This window comes from Eptesicus fuscus, chromosome 2 (genome assembly GCF_027574615.1).
Source record: "Eptesicus fuscus isolate TK198812 chromosome 2, DD_ASM_mEF_20220401, whole genome shotgun sequence".
Taxonomy (NCBI): Eukaryota; Metazoa; Chordata; class Mammalia; order Chiroptera; family Vespertilionidae; genus Eptesicus; species Eptesicus fuscus.
The window spans coordinates 189,892-203,515 of NC_072474.1; the positions used below are offsets into that span (position 1 = coordinate 189,892).

General features: G+C 47.0%; 1 protein-coding gene and 1 pseudogene across 6 annotated transcripts in view; one reads left to right on the top strand and one right to left on the bottom strand.

Moving 5' to 3' along the window:
* Positions 1 to 13,624, bottom strand: part of BBS4 (Bardet-Biedl syndrome 4) — a 183,494-nt gene that overhangs the window by 115,699 nt on the left and 54,171 nt on the right. The window lies entirely within an intron of this gene.
* On the top strand, positions 1,810 to 5,405 carry LOC103305004 (AP-2 complex subunit beta-like; annotated as a pseudogene).

Here is a 13,624-nt window from a genome sequence, read left to right on the forward strand (position 1 = left end):
CCACAGAGAGAAGGACGGAGGCTTGGGTTTCCAAGGTGATAGAAGAAGCCAAGCTTTCTGCCTTCCCTGGCCGGCCTAAGCCTCCACTCAAGGCTACAAAGTTTCAATTATAGAAGGTAAACAAACCCTAAACAGAAATGGCTGCCAGCCACGGAGTGAGCAGGAGACTTGGCTCCACTCCAGGCTACAGTTTCAATTGTAGAAGGTAAATAAATTCCAGATACCAGGGCCTTCTCTTGGATTGCCAGGGGGCGTGGCTGGCCTGCAAACCACCACAGGCTCCTCTCTCAGGCCGCCCCACACCCCAAGGGAACCCCCACCCTGATCCAGGAAACCCTTCAGGGTAAACCAGCTGGCCCCCACCCGTGCACCAGGCCTCTATCCTATCTAATAAAAGAGTAATATGCAGATTGACCATCACTCCAACACACAATATAGCTGCCCCCATGTGGTCAAAGATCCTGCCCCCATGTGGACACAAGATGGCCATCACAAGATGGCCAGCAGGGAAGGGCAGTTGGGAGGCACCAGGCCTGCAAGGGAGGGCTGTTGAGAGGGACCAGGCCTGCAAAGGAAGGCAGTTGGAGGTGACCAACACTGCAGGCGAGGGCAGTTAGGGGTGACCAGGCCAGCAGAGGAGGGAAGTTGGGGGCAAACAAGCTGGCAGGGGAACAGTTAGACATCAATCAGGCTGGCATGGGAGTGGTTAGGGGGTGATCAGGCTGGCAGGCAGAAGCGGTTAGGGGCAATCAGGAAGGCAGACAGGCGAGCAGTTGGGAGCCAGCAGTCGTGGATTGTGAGAGGGATGTCTGACTGCCGGTTTAGGCCTGATCCCAGGATCGGGCCTAAACCAGCAGTCGGACATCCCTTGAGGGTTCCCAGATTGGAGAGGGTGCAGGCTGGGCTGAGGGACAACCTCCCAACCCCGTGCACGAATTTCATGCACTAGGCCTCTAGTATAGGATAATGAAATATCAAAAAAGGAAACAAACAATCCCAATTATAATTGCACACACACACACAATAAAAACAGGAATAAATAAACTAAAGGGATCAAAGACCTATACTTGGAAAACTATAAGGCACTGAAGAAAGAAATCAAAGAAAATACAAATGAATGGAAGCATATACATATGCATGGATAAAAATAATTAACATCATTAAAATGTCCATACTACCCAAACCAATCTATACATTCAATACAATTCCTATCAAATACCAATGGCATATTTCAGATATAGAACAGCAATCAAAAAATGTATATGGAACTACAAAAGACAGAATAGCTTCAGCAATCTTGAGAAAGAAGAACAAAGTTGGAGGTATTACACTACCTATTATCAAACCATACAAGGCATTAGTAATCAAAACAGCAGGGTACTGGCATAAAAACAGACATATAGACTGAATAGAGCCCAGAAATAAACCCACATTTATATGGTCAATTAATACTTGACAAAGAAGGCAAAAACACACAATGTGGTAAAGACTATCTAAATGGAATTAGACCACCTCCTTATACCTTAAACAAGAATAAACTCAAAATGAATTAAAGATATAAATGTAAGACTCGAAACCATAAAACTCCTAGAGGAAAACATAGGCAGTAAAATATGAGATTTTACTGCCTATGTAATATTTTTTCTGATATATCCCCTTGGGCAAGAGAAACAAAATAAAAAATGGGATTACACACACTAAAAAGTTTTTTCACTCAAAGGAAACCATCAAAAAAACAAAAAGACAATGCTCTCCAGCTGCCGCATCACCCCCACCCTTGCCTCTGGTGCACATTAAAGAGCCAACACTATGACTGACTCCAAGTACTTCACAACCAATAAAAAAGGAGAAATCTTTGAATTAAAGGTTCAACTCAACAATGAAAAGAAAGATAAGAGAAAGGAGGCTGTGAAGAAAGTGATTGCTGCTACGACTGTGGGGAAGGATGTTAGCTCTCTCTTTCCAGATGTAGTGAACTGTATGCAGACTGACAACCTGGAACTAAAGAAGCTTGTGTATCTCTACTTGGTGAACTATGCCAAGAGTCAGCCAGACATGGCCATTATGGCTGTCAACAGCTTTGTGAAGGACTGTGAAGATCCCAATCCTCTGATTCGGGCCTTGGCAATTAGAACCATGGCATGCATCCGAGTGGACAAGATCACAGAATATCTCTGTGAGCCCCTCTGAAAGTGCTTGAAGGATGATGATCCGTATGTTCAGAAACAGCAGCAGTCTGCGTGGCAAAACTCCACGATATCAATGCCCAAATGGTGGAAGATCAGGGATTTCTGGATTCTCTGCGGGATCTCATAGCAGATTCAAATGCAATGGTGGTGGCTAATGCAGCATTATCTAAAATCAGTGAATCTCACCCAAACAGCAACTTACTCAATCTGAAACCACAGAACATTAATAAGCTGCTGGCAGCCCTGAATGAGTGCACTGAATGGGGCCAGATTTTCATCCTGGACTGCCTGTCCAATTACAACCCTAAAGATGACATATGACCGCGAGGCTCAGAGGATCTGTGAGTAACTCCCCAGCTATCTCATGCCAACTCAGCAGTGGTGCTTTCAGCAGTAAAAGTCCTAATGAAATTTCTAGAGTTATTACCCAAGGACTCTGACTACTACAATATGCTGCTGAAGAAACGGCCCCCTACACTTGTCACTTTGCTGTCTGGGGAGCCAGAGGTGCAGTATATTGCCTTGAGGAACATCAACCTAATTGTCCAGAAAAGGCCTGAAATCTTAAAGCAGGAAATCAAAGTCTTCTTTGTGAAGTATAATGATCCCATCTATATTAAACTAGAGAAGTTGGACATCATGATTCATTTGGCATCTCAAGCCAATATTGCTCAGGTTCTGGCAGAGCTGAAGGAATATGCCACGGAGGTGGATGTTGACTTTGTTCACAAAGCTGTGCAGGCCATTGGACGGTGTGCCATCAAGGTGGAGCAATCTACAGAACAGTGTATGAACACATTGCTTGATCTCATCCAGACCACAGTAAATTATGTGGTCCAAGAGGTGATTGCTGTCATCAGGAACATCTTCCACAAGTACCCCAACAAGTATCAAAGTGTCACTGCTATTTTGTGTGAGAACTTAGACTTGTTGGATGAACCAGACTCTCGAGCAGCTATGATTTGGATTGTGGGAGAATATGCTGAATGAATTAACAATGCAGACGAGTTACTAGAGAGCTTCCTGGAGGGTTTTCATGATGAGAGCACCCAGGTGCAGCTCACTCTGCTTACTGACATAGTGAAGCTGTTTCTCAAGAACCATCAGAAACACAGGAGCTGGTTATAGCAGGTCTTGAGTTTGGCAACACAGGATTCTGATAATCCTGACCTTTGAGATAGGAGATATATTTATTGGCAGCTTTTCTCAACCATCCCTATCACAGCCAAAGAAGTAGTCTTGTCTGAGAAGCCACTGATCTCTGAGGAGACAGATCTTATTGAGCCAACTCTGCTGGATGAGCTAATCTGCCACATTGGTTCTTTGGCCTCTGTGTACCACAAGCCTCCCAGTGCTTTTGTAGAAGGAAGTCACGGAATTCATCGCAAACACTTGCCAATACATCACAGGAGCCTTGATGTAGGTGACAACCCTGTTGGCACAACCACTGCCACCAACCTGAAACAGATTCAGGTTATTCTCTCTCAAGGTGACCTTCTAGGGGACCTTTTAAATCTTGACCTTGGTCCACCAGTCAATGTGCCACAGGTATCCTCCATGCAAGTGGGAGCAGTGAATCTCTTGGGAGGAGGATTAGATAGTCTGGTGGGACAATCCTTCATTCCTTCATCAGTGCCTACTGCCTTTGTTGGTTTTGTTTGTTTGTTTGTTTGTATTTTAAAAAATATATTTCAAAAAAAAAAACAGAAAATGGCGACGGAATAGAGTCGTGTTTGGAGTCTGTTCCTGGGGCGGAGTGGAGGAGAAGCAGAGGCTCGCAGAGGGAGTGTATGTGGGCAAGCCAAGGGACAGCTAAACTCCAGGAGAAGGCGGGGGAGTGCTGGGCAGTGTTCCCCTGACCGGGCAGCACCCACAGGGGCTGGGTCCCCTCCCGGAGCTGCGGGCTCACCGGGCGCCTCGCCATCTTGCAAGGAAATGAGGATTTTATTGGAAACCTGACTTTCCGCGACAACTGCAAACACTGAACGGCTGCGAGCACCAGACCACCGGTCCCCTATAGGCGCAAACATTCGGATTCAAAGAAACTCTTCACTGCACCACGGAAAGGTCAGATTTCGCCTGAAATAAGGTGTGGTATCTAATCCCCGTGGTGGGTGAGGGAAGCGCTGGGTGAGGGAAGCGCGGCAGCCACAGGACCGGCAGGAGCCGGGAGGTCTGTGCCTAGAAAAATCGGCGGCAGTTGGAACTGCCGTGATCCGTGAATGTAGAGGGGGGTCTTCTGAGCTGCTAACAGAAGTGACCTCTTGAAAGCAACTCATTTTAATCTGACGAGGAGGGTCAGACTAAGAATTTTCAAAGGAGTGCAGGATCCTTAGTCTGGCGCACAGACCCACTGTCCGCACACTTGGGCTCTTTCCGACTCTGATTGCTAAGCCCAATACATAGAAAAACCCAGGTGGAAAGGCCCTGAAAGACTGCAGGGGGAAGTTGTTTTTTCGGAACCTGGGGAGCAGAGCTGGGTGTGACCATCGGAGAGGCATCTCTGAGGCGCACACCTCCACAAACCGGTAGTGAGTGCCATAGAGGGGGAAAAAAAAAAAAAAAGCTAGAGAGGCCCGGAAGTCAATTCAGAAACACTGCCAACCAGGGGCTGAAACGCTAATTGTCTCTGGTGTAATCAAAAATAAATACGAGAAATTAAGACACGGCCGGCTTAAAAAGCAGGACTGGCTTACAACACTGAAGAGCCTTGGAATGAAGCTGAACTGAAATACCGCCCAGACTGGGAAACAGGCATACCAAACAGAATAATAGAGGAAGTGAATGACAGCTGCTACTGCACATTTTAGTCTTCCTATTTTTTAATTTTAAATTCTTTTTTCAATTTTTTAAATTTTTTATGCTCATTTTTTTATTTTTATTTTTTGCATCTTTTACTTAAGAAACTAAATTTTTTCTTTTTCCTCACTCGATTTTCACCTTTTTAATTATTACATTTTTATTTTCAATCAGCATTATTATTACTATTATTTTACTTTTTCTTTTTTTTAATGTCATTTGATTTTCTCTTTCTTTTATTTTGGGATTAGTGTCCTACATTCTATTTGCATCTTTCCCTTACAATCGTTTTACCTTATCTCAAAGCTAACATTATGCCATCACTCTCCTCCTAACCTTTCCCCTTTTGGTCTCCTGTTTATCTTAACCCTTTCTGACTTTAGATTTTCCCTACTTTTTTAGTTTACTCTCTTCTAAAAGTTCACCCTACTTATATATCTAATTCCCAACCCCCTGCTCCAAATCCATACAAACCTCTCTCTACGCTACCTTAAAAAAATTATTTTTCTCTCTGGCCTTTTGTTGTTGTTTGCTTGAATGTTGATTAGATTGAATTTTTATGCTTTTTTATGAGATTGTTTTGATTATTCTTTTTGTTTGTTTGGTTCTTTTGTTTGCTTTGTTTTTGTTTGTTTTTTAGTTTTGTTTCCCTTGCCTCACTTGATATTAGCTGGTGTTGCAGTTTGTATTAATCTCCAGGCTCGTGTTGCTGGAATTTGCTGGGAATAGTGGTTGTTCTAGTGGCGTTTACTCCCCATATATATAGTTTGTTCCCCTTTTCTCTCTTAGTAGCATTCTTGTCTCTCTTACTTTTTTTTCTTTTCTTTTTCTTTTCTTTTTTTTTCTTTCTGCTCTTTTCCCAAGTTCAGATTCACACTCTTTTTTTCCTTTCTTTCTTTTTACTCTCCCTCTTCCACTCCTATTCCCTAATTTGTCTTTCTCGGGTGGTTACCTTTATTGGAGGTTATTAATATCGTGAATATAATTCTGTTCAGTGACTTGTCTGTTGTGCCTGGTTGTGCTGTATTTTGTACCTTTAAATCAACGCCGGAGAGAGAAATCTATATAACCAGACATCCGGAGAAGAGAGACCATGGGGAGACAAAGAAATAACCCCAACAGAAAAGAAAAGCAGGCATCACCAGAAAAGGAAGTAAACGATTTAGAGGCAAACAACCTATCAGAGAAAGAATTCAGAGAAATGGTCATAAGGTGGCTAAAAAGGATGGAAGACAAATTCGACAATATGAGTAAGAACCAAAAAGAAATGAAGAAGAACCAAGAAGAAATGAAAAATGACATCGCTGCTGTAAAGAACTCAATAGAAAGCATCAAGAGTAGACTAGAAGAAGCAGAGGACCGCATAAGTGAGCTAGAAGACAAGATGGAAAAAAAAATACCCAATTACAACAGCTTCTAGAAACAAAAATTAGAAAGATTGAGGAGAGCCTAAGGGAACTTCGGGACAACACAAAACAAAACAACATCAGGATAATAGGGGTACCAGAAGGAAAGGAAACTGAGCAAGGAATAGAAAACTTGTTTGAAGAAATAATAACAGAAATCTTCCCTGATATAGGGAAGAAAAAACCCACACAAATCCAAGAAGCTCACAGAGTTCCAAGCAAAATGAACCCCAAAAGACCGACGCCAAGGCACATTATAATTAAGTTGGCAAACACCAACGACAAAGTAAGAATCTTAAAAGCGGCCAGAGAGAGACAGACAGTTACATACAAAAGGAACCCCCATCAGATTAGCAACTGATTTCTCAACAGAAACTCATCAGGCCAGAAGGGAATGGAATGAAATATACAAAGTCATGCAAAGGAATGGTCTAAATCCAAGAATACTGTACCCAGCAAGGCTATCAATCAAAATTGAAGGTGAAATCAGGAGCTTCACAGACAAAAAAGGACTAAGGGAGTTTATCACCACCAAACCAGCAATGAAAGAAATGCTAAAGGGTCTGCTGTAAAAAAAAAAAAGAAAGAAAGAAAGAAATAGGAAGCAAAGAAGGAACACAGGGGTATAGAATAAAAATGGTGTCAAATAAGTACCTATCAATAATAACTTTATTTTTTTATATGTATATATTTTATTGATTTTTCACAGACAGGAAGGGAGAGGGATAGAGAGCCAGAAACATCGATTAGAGAGAGACATCGACCAGCTGCCTCCTGCACACCCCCCACCAGGGGATGAGCCCGCAACCAATGTACATGCCCTTGATCGAAATCGAACCTGGGACCTTCCAGTCCGCAGACCGACGCTCTATCCACTGAGCCAAACCGGTTTCGGCAAATAATAACTTTAAATGTAAATGGATTGAATGCCCCACTCAAAAGACACAGGGTAACAGATTGGATAAGAAAACAAAACCCATATATCTGCTGTCTACAGGAAACCCACCTCAAAAAAAAGAACGCATACAGACTGAGAGTAAAGGGCTGGAAAAAGGTTTTCCAGGCAAATGGAAATGAAAAAAAAGCTGGGGTAGCAATACTTATATCTGACAAATTAGATCTCAAAGTGAAGGACATAACAAGAGATAATGAAGGCCACTTCATAATACTAAAGGGAGAAATCCAACAAGAAGAAATAACTCTGGTAAACATATATGCACCCAATACAGGAGCACCAAGATACATTAAAAAACTCCTGGAAGATATCAAAGGAGAGATTGACAGCAATACAATCATAGTAGGAGACTTGTAATACCCCACTATCACCATTGGACAAATCCTCTAAATAAAAAATCAGCAAAGAAACATCAATCCTAAATGACTCACTAGAACAGATGGAATTAATCGACATCTTCAGAACATTTCACCCCAAAGCCACAGAATATACATTCTTCTCAAGTGCACATGGGTCATTTTCAAAGATAGACCATATGTTAGGACATGGGCAAAGTCTCTCCAAATTCAAGAAGATAGAAATCATATCAAGTATCTTCTCGGCGACCAATAAAGATGGCGGCGGAGGTGAAAGGCTGATCTGTTGCCTCGCATGGCAGTTTCGGAAATACAACTGAAACATGGACTGGTGAGGGTGGCGACTACTGCTCGTGTCTCCCCAGACCGGGCGGCTGCTCCTCTCAGTCAGCACCGCAGCTGGGGCCATGGGCTCCTGGGCGCCGCAGCAGCTGCTGTGGCGGCAGCCGCAGACTCGGCGCAGCGGCTCTCGGTGAAGGAAGAGACCGTCTTTCTGCAGGAGGGGCTCATCCGCGCCACCGACCTGGCCGAGCTGCCCAGAGAGATCCTCAGGGCCCCGGAGGCCGCCAACACCGATTTGGAGGATTCTTAGGATTTCCCATCTTACATTCAAGTCCTTTAGCCATTTTGACAGAGGAGAACCAAGAAGGCGGCAAAGTTAAACAAAGGAACTGCGAACTGCGCCGCACACAGCAATTTCAGGGGCACGACTGGAGGACAGAGCATCTGCCACCCAGAACTACAGGAGAGATGGCTGAATGGTAGATTTACAGCTAAGAGGGAAGAGGAAACCAGCGAAATCAGAGGGGATGAGGTGCGGAGGCGCGTGGGTCGGGCTGGTGGCAGGGGAAGGGGGCTTTTGTTCCAAACCTAGGGGAGATTAGCTGCCCATCACCCTGAAATCCAGCTTCTGGGGACGCGTGGGAGACCCAGACGCCTGCGGGGAGAGGCGGGACTCTTGCGGAGGTGCGCCCAGCAATCAGTGTTTGCTGCGCTGGAGTGCGGAATGAGGGGGCTTAGAAACATGGAAGGCAGAAAGAGCAGACTCGCAGCCATTGCGGTTCGCCGCTCCATGGCCTGCTGGCGCCCTGAGACCCCGCCCCGTCCTGAGACCCCGCCCCGCCCTGGGACCCGCCCCGCACGTTTTGAAGACCCGCCCCGCAAGTCTTGCAGGCACACCTGCACTCCAAGCAATGGCTTATGCATGTGGGTGGCCTGCCCTCTGGCAGCTTGACCAGATGAACTGCTGTTCTAGTCGGACTGCTCCAGGGCCACTCAGACAGGAGGAGGAAACTACAGTTTTTGCTGTAATCCCTGCTGAGTGCCTAAGGCAGTAGCTGATCTACACCCCATTGGAGACCCAGAAACGAGGGCATCTAGTGGTCTGTGGGAGATGACACCAGATTTCAACCACGCGCATAAGGGACACATTCAACAGGCAGATTCAGTGAGCGCCAAAGCCTTGCTGCACCAAGACCCGGCCCATAAACGTGTCTCCTGCACAGCAACTCTTCCTTTATAGACAAAGAGGGCCCTCCCAGTGACACCAGCAACAATCAAGACTTAACTATACAAAGGAGGACCAAGATGGAGGCATAGGGCGGAAGCCTGATTGTTGCCTACCACAACAACTTTGAGACTATGACAGGAGAGCAGAGCAGACACCATCCAGGACCACCAGAGGGCTGGCTGAGTGGATGCTCTACAACTAGAATAAAAGAGGGGTATGCGGGATGATGCTGGTGCCGGTGACCCAAAGACCACACTTTAAGAACTACGGCTCAGGCGACACAATGGCGGCCTGGAACGTGCTCGGCGCAGTTCCCCCGGCGGTCTCCGGCTTAGGGGACGGCTCCACTGGCTGCCAAGCATGGACAGACGAGCCCCTATGAGACATGGGGTGGGAGACTCTGCGCTTACTGACCTCCGAGTCCTTCAAGAATCTCAATGCCCTGGAAGCGGCCAGGTGCGCATGCTCGGCGACCGGCCACCACTGCGGACCCAAGGGCCGACGCAGCGACGCCGGATCGGCCCGCCGCCGTGCACCGGGCGCACCGGAGCTTCGCCGAGCCGCCGCCCGACGAGTTCTGCAGCGGCCGTCCTGGAGCTCTGGGAGGATGTCCGGGGGAATTGCTGAGGGGGGGTTGACTGGCAGGAATTGGGATCGGGAGGACGGGGCCCCGCTGGGACCCGGGTGTGGGCGGGGTTGCGCGCCTCTGGGCTCGGGTGTGGTCACACGCCTCTGGGTCTAGGTGAGGCCTCACGTCCCTGGGTCTGGGTGAGGCCACGTGCCCCTGGGTCTGGGTGAGGCCACGTGCCCCAGGGTCCGGGTGAGGCCGGGTTCCGGGTCCGGGTGAGGCCATGTGCCCCTGGACCCGGATGACGCTGGGTCCCGTGCCCGGGTGAAGCCACGCGCCCCTGGGTCTGGGGGAGGCCGCGTGCCCCTGGGTCCGTGTGAGGCCATGTGTCCCTAGATCCAGTTGAGGCCTCGCGCCCCTAGGCCCGGGTGAGTCCACGTGCCCCTGGGTCTGGGAGAGGCCAGGCGACCCTGGGTCCGGATGAGGCCATGTGTCCCTGGATCCGGGTGAGGCCTTGCGCGCCTAGGCCCGGGTGAGGCCACGTGCCCCTGGGTCTGGGAGAGGCCACGCGCCCCCGGGTCCGGGTGAGGCCATGTGTCCCTGGATCCGGGTGAGGCCTCGCACGTCTAGGTCCGAGTGAGGCCACACGCCCCTGGGTCTGGGAGAGTCCACGCGCCCACGAGTCCGGGTGAGGCCATGTGTCCCTGGATCCGGGTGAGGCCTCGCGCTCCTAGGTCCGAGTGAGGCCACACGCCCCTGGATCTGGGAGAGGCCACGCGCCCCTGGGTGTGGGTGAGGCCATGTGTCCCTGGATCCGGGTGAGGTCTCACGCGCCTAGGCCTGGGTGAGGCCACGTGCCCCTGGGTCTGGGAGAGGCCACGCACCCCTGGGTCCGGGTGAGACCATGTGTCCCTGGATCCGGGTGAGGCCTCGCGCACCTAGGCCCGGTTGAGGCCACGTGCGCCTGGGTCTGGGAGAGGCCACGCGCCCTTGGGTTCGGGTGAGGCCACGCGTCCCTGGATCCGGGTGAGGCCACGCGCCCCTGGGTCTGGGAGAGGCCACGCGCCCCTGGACCCGGGTGTGGCCGGGTCCCTGGGCCCGGGTGAGGCCACGCGCCCCTGGGTCCAGGTGAGACCACGCGCCACTGGACCCGGATGAGGCTGGGTCCCTGGGCCCGGGTGAGGCCATGTGCCACTGGGTCCGGGTGAGGCCTTGCACCCCTGGGTATGGGTGAGGCCACGTGCCCCTTAGTCCGGGTGAAGCCGTGCCCCTGGGTCCGGCCGAGACCAAACCAGAGGGAGTCAGACCTCCGTTACCACCATTTGTCCACCATCCAGAGCTGAGGGGTCAGTGCTGACATGTACACATAAGGAACTGGTGGACATTGAAATTGGGTCTCAAAAGAACTGTTGGTCCAGAAAGAAACTCACTACAGACTGATTCATTTGCCTGTCAGCATAACTATTATTGCTCGTCTCACATTCAGTTCTTATAAGTATATATCTAGTGACATATGATCTCGCTCATCTAGGGGAAATGATGAACAACATAGACTGAGGAACAAGAACAGAACCAGAAACAAGGAGGCATCGATCGGACTAGCGGGCCTCAGAGGGAGGATGGGGAGGGTAGGGGGAGGGGGAGAGTTCAACCAAAGGACTTGTGTGCATGCATATGAGCCTATCCAATGGTTAAGTTCAACAGGGGGTTAGGGCATGCGTGGGGAGGGGGGTGGGATGGGAATGGGGGATGAGTACAAATATGTGACACCTTAATCAATAAAGAAATTTTTTTAAAAAAAGTATCTTCTCAGATCACAGTGGAATAAAACTGAAAATCTACTACAATAAAAACAACCCAAAGAAATAAATCACTTGGAGACTAAACAGCATGCTATTAAACCATGACTGGGTTACCAAAGACATCAAGGAAGAAATAAAAAACATCATGGCAACAAATGACAATGAAAACACAACAATCCAAAATCTATGGGACACAGCGAAAGCAGTCCTGAGAGGGAAGTTCATAGCTCTACAAGCCTATTGCAAAAAACAAGAAACAATGGTAATAAATTACCTAACCCAACAACTCAAAGAGTTAGAGAGAGAGCAACAAGATAAGCCCAGAGTAAGCAGAAGGAAAGAAATAATAAAGATCAGAGTGGAGATAAATGACATAGAGACCAAAGAAACAATACAAAAGATCAACAAAACCAAGAGCTGGTTCTTTGAAAGGATAAACAAGATTGATGAACCTCTAGCCAGGCTCACCAAGAAGCAAAGAGAGAGGACCCAAATAAACAAAATCAGAAATGAAAGAGGTGAAATAACAACAGACCCCGACGAAATACAAAGGATTGTTACAAAATACTACGAACAACTCTATTCCAACAAACTGAACAACCTGGAGGAAATCGACATATCCCTAGAAAAATACAACCTTCCAAAACTCAATCAGGAAGAATCTAAACAGGTCAACATGCCAGAAACTATGGAAGAAATTGAAGCAGTCATCAAAAAGCTTCCAGCAAACAAAAGCCCGGGGCCAGACAGGTTCACAGGAGAGTTTTACCAAACTTTCAAGGTAGAACTAAAACCTATCCTCCTCAGACTATTCCAAAAAATTCAAGAGGAAGGAACACTTCCAGGCTCCTTCTATGAATCCAGCATCACCCTAATACCAAAACCAGATAAAGACAACACAATGAAAGAGAATTACAGACCAATATCCCTCTTGAACATAGATGCCAAAATCTGCAACAAAATTCTAGCAAATCGGCTCCAGCAGTACATCAGAAAGATCATACACCATAACCAAGTAGGATTTATCCCAGGAATGCAAGGATGGTACAATATCTGCAAATCAATAAACGTGATACATCACATAAACAAATTGAGAGATAAAAATCACATAGTCATATCAATTGATGCAGAAAAAGCATTTGACAAAATCCAACACCCTTTCTTGATGAAAACTCTCAACAAGGTGGGAATAGAAGGCTCATACCTCAACATAATAAAAGCTATATATGATAAACCCACAGCAAACATCATACTCAATGGGAAAAAACTAAAACCATTTCCCTTAAGAACAGGAACAAGACAGGGATGCCCACTCTCACCACTCCTATTTGACATAGTACTGGAAGTATTAGCTATCGCAATTAGGCAAGAAGAAGAAATAAGAGGCATCCAAATTGGAAAAGAAGAAGTGAAGCTGTCCTTATTTGCAGATTACATGATATTGTACATAAAAAAACCAAAAGATTCCATAAAAAAACTAATAGACTTAATAAATGAATTCGGGAATGTAGCGGGATACAAAATTAACGCCAAGAATTCTATGGCATTTCTATACACCAATAATGAACTTATAGAAAGAGAGACTAGCCAAAACCGGTTTGGCTCAGTGGATAGAGCGTCAGCCTTCGGACTGAAAGGTCCTGGGTTCGATTCCGGTCAAGGGCATGTGCCTTGGTTGCGGGCACATCCCCAGTAGGAGGGTGTGCAGGAGGCAGCTGATTGATGTTTCTCTCTCATCGATGTTTCTGGCTCTCTATCCCTCTCCCTTCCTCTCTGTAAAAAATCAATAAAATATATTTTAAAAAAAAAAGAAAGAGAGACTAAAAAAGCAATCCCATTTACCATCGCACCAAAAAAATTAAGATACCTAGGAATAAACTTAACTAAGGAGGTAAAAGACCTATACATGGAAAACTACAGGACACTGAAAAAAGAGTTAGAGAGAGAGCAACAAGATAAGCCCAGAGGAAGACGTAAACAGATGGAAGAACATACCATGTTCATGGATTGGTAGAATCAACATCATTAAAATGTCCATA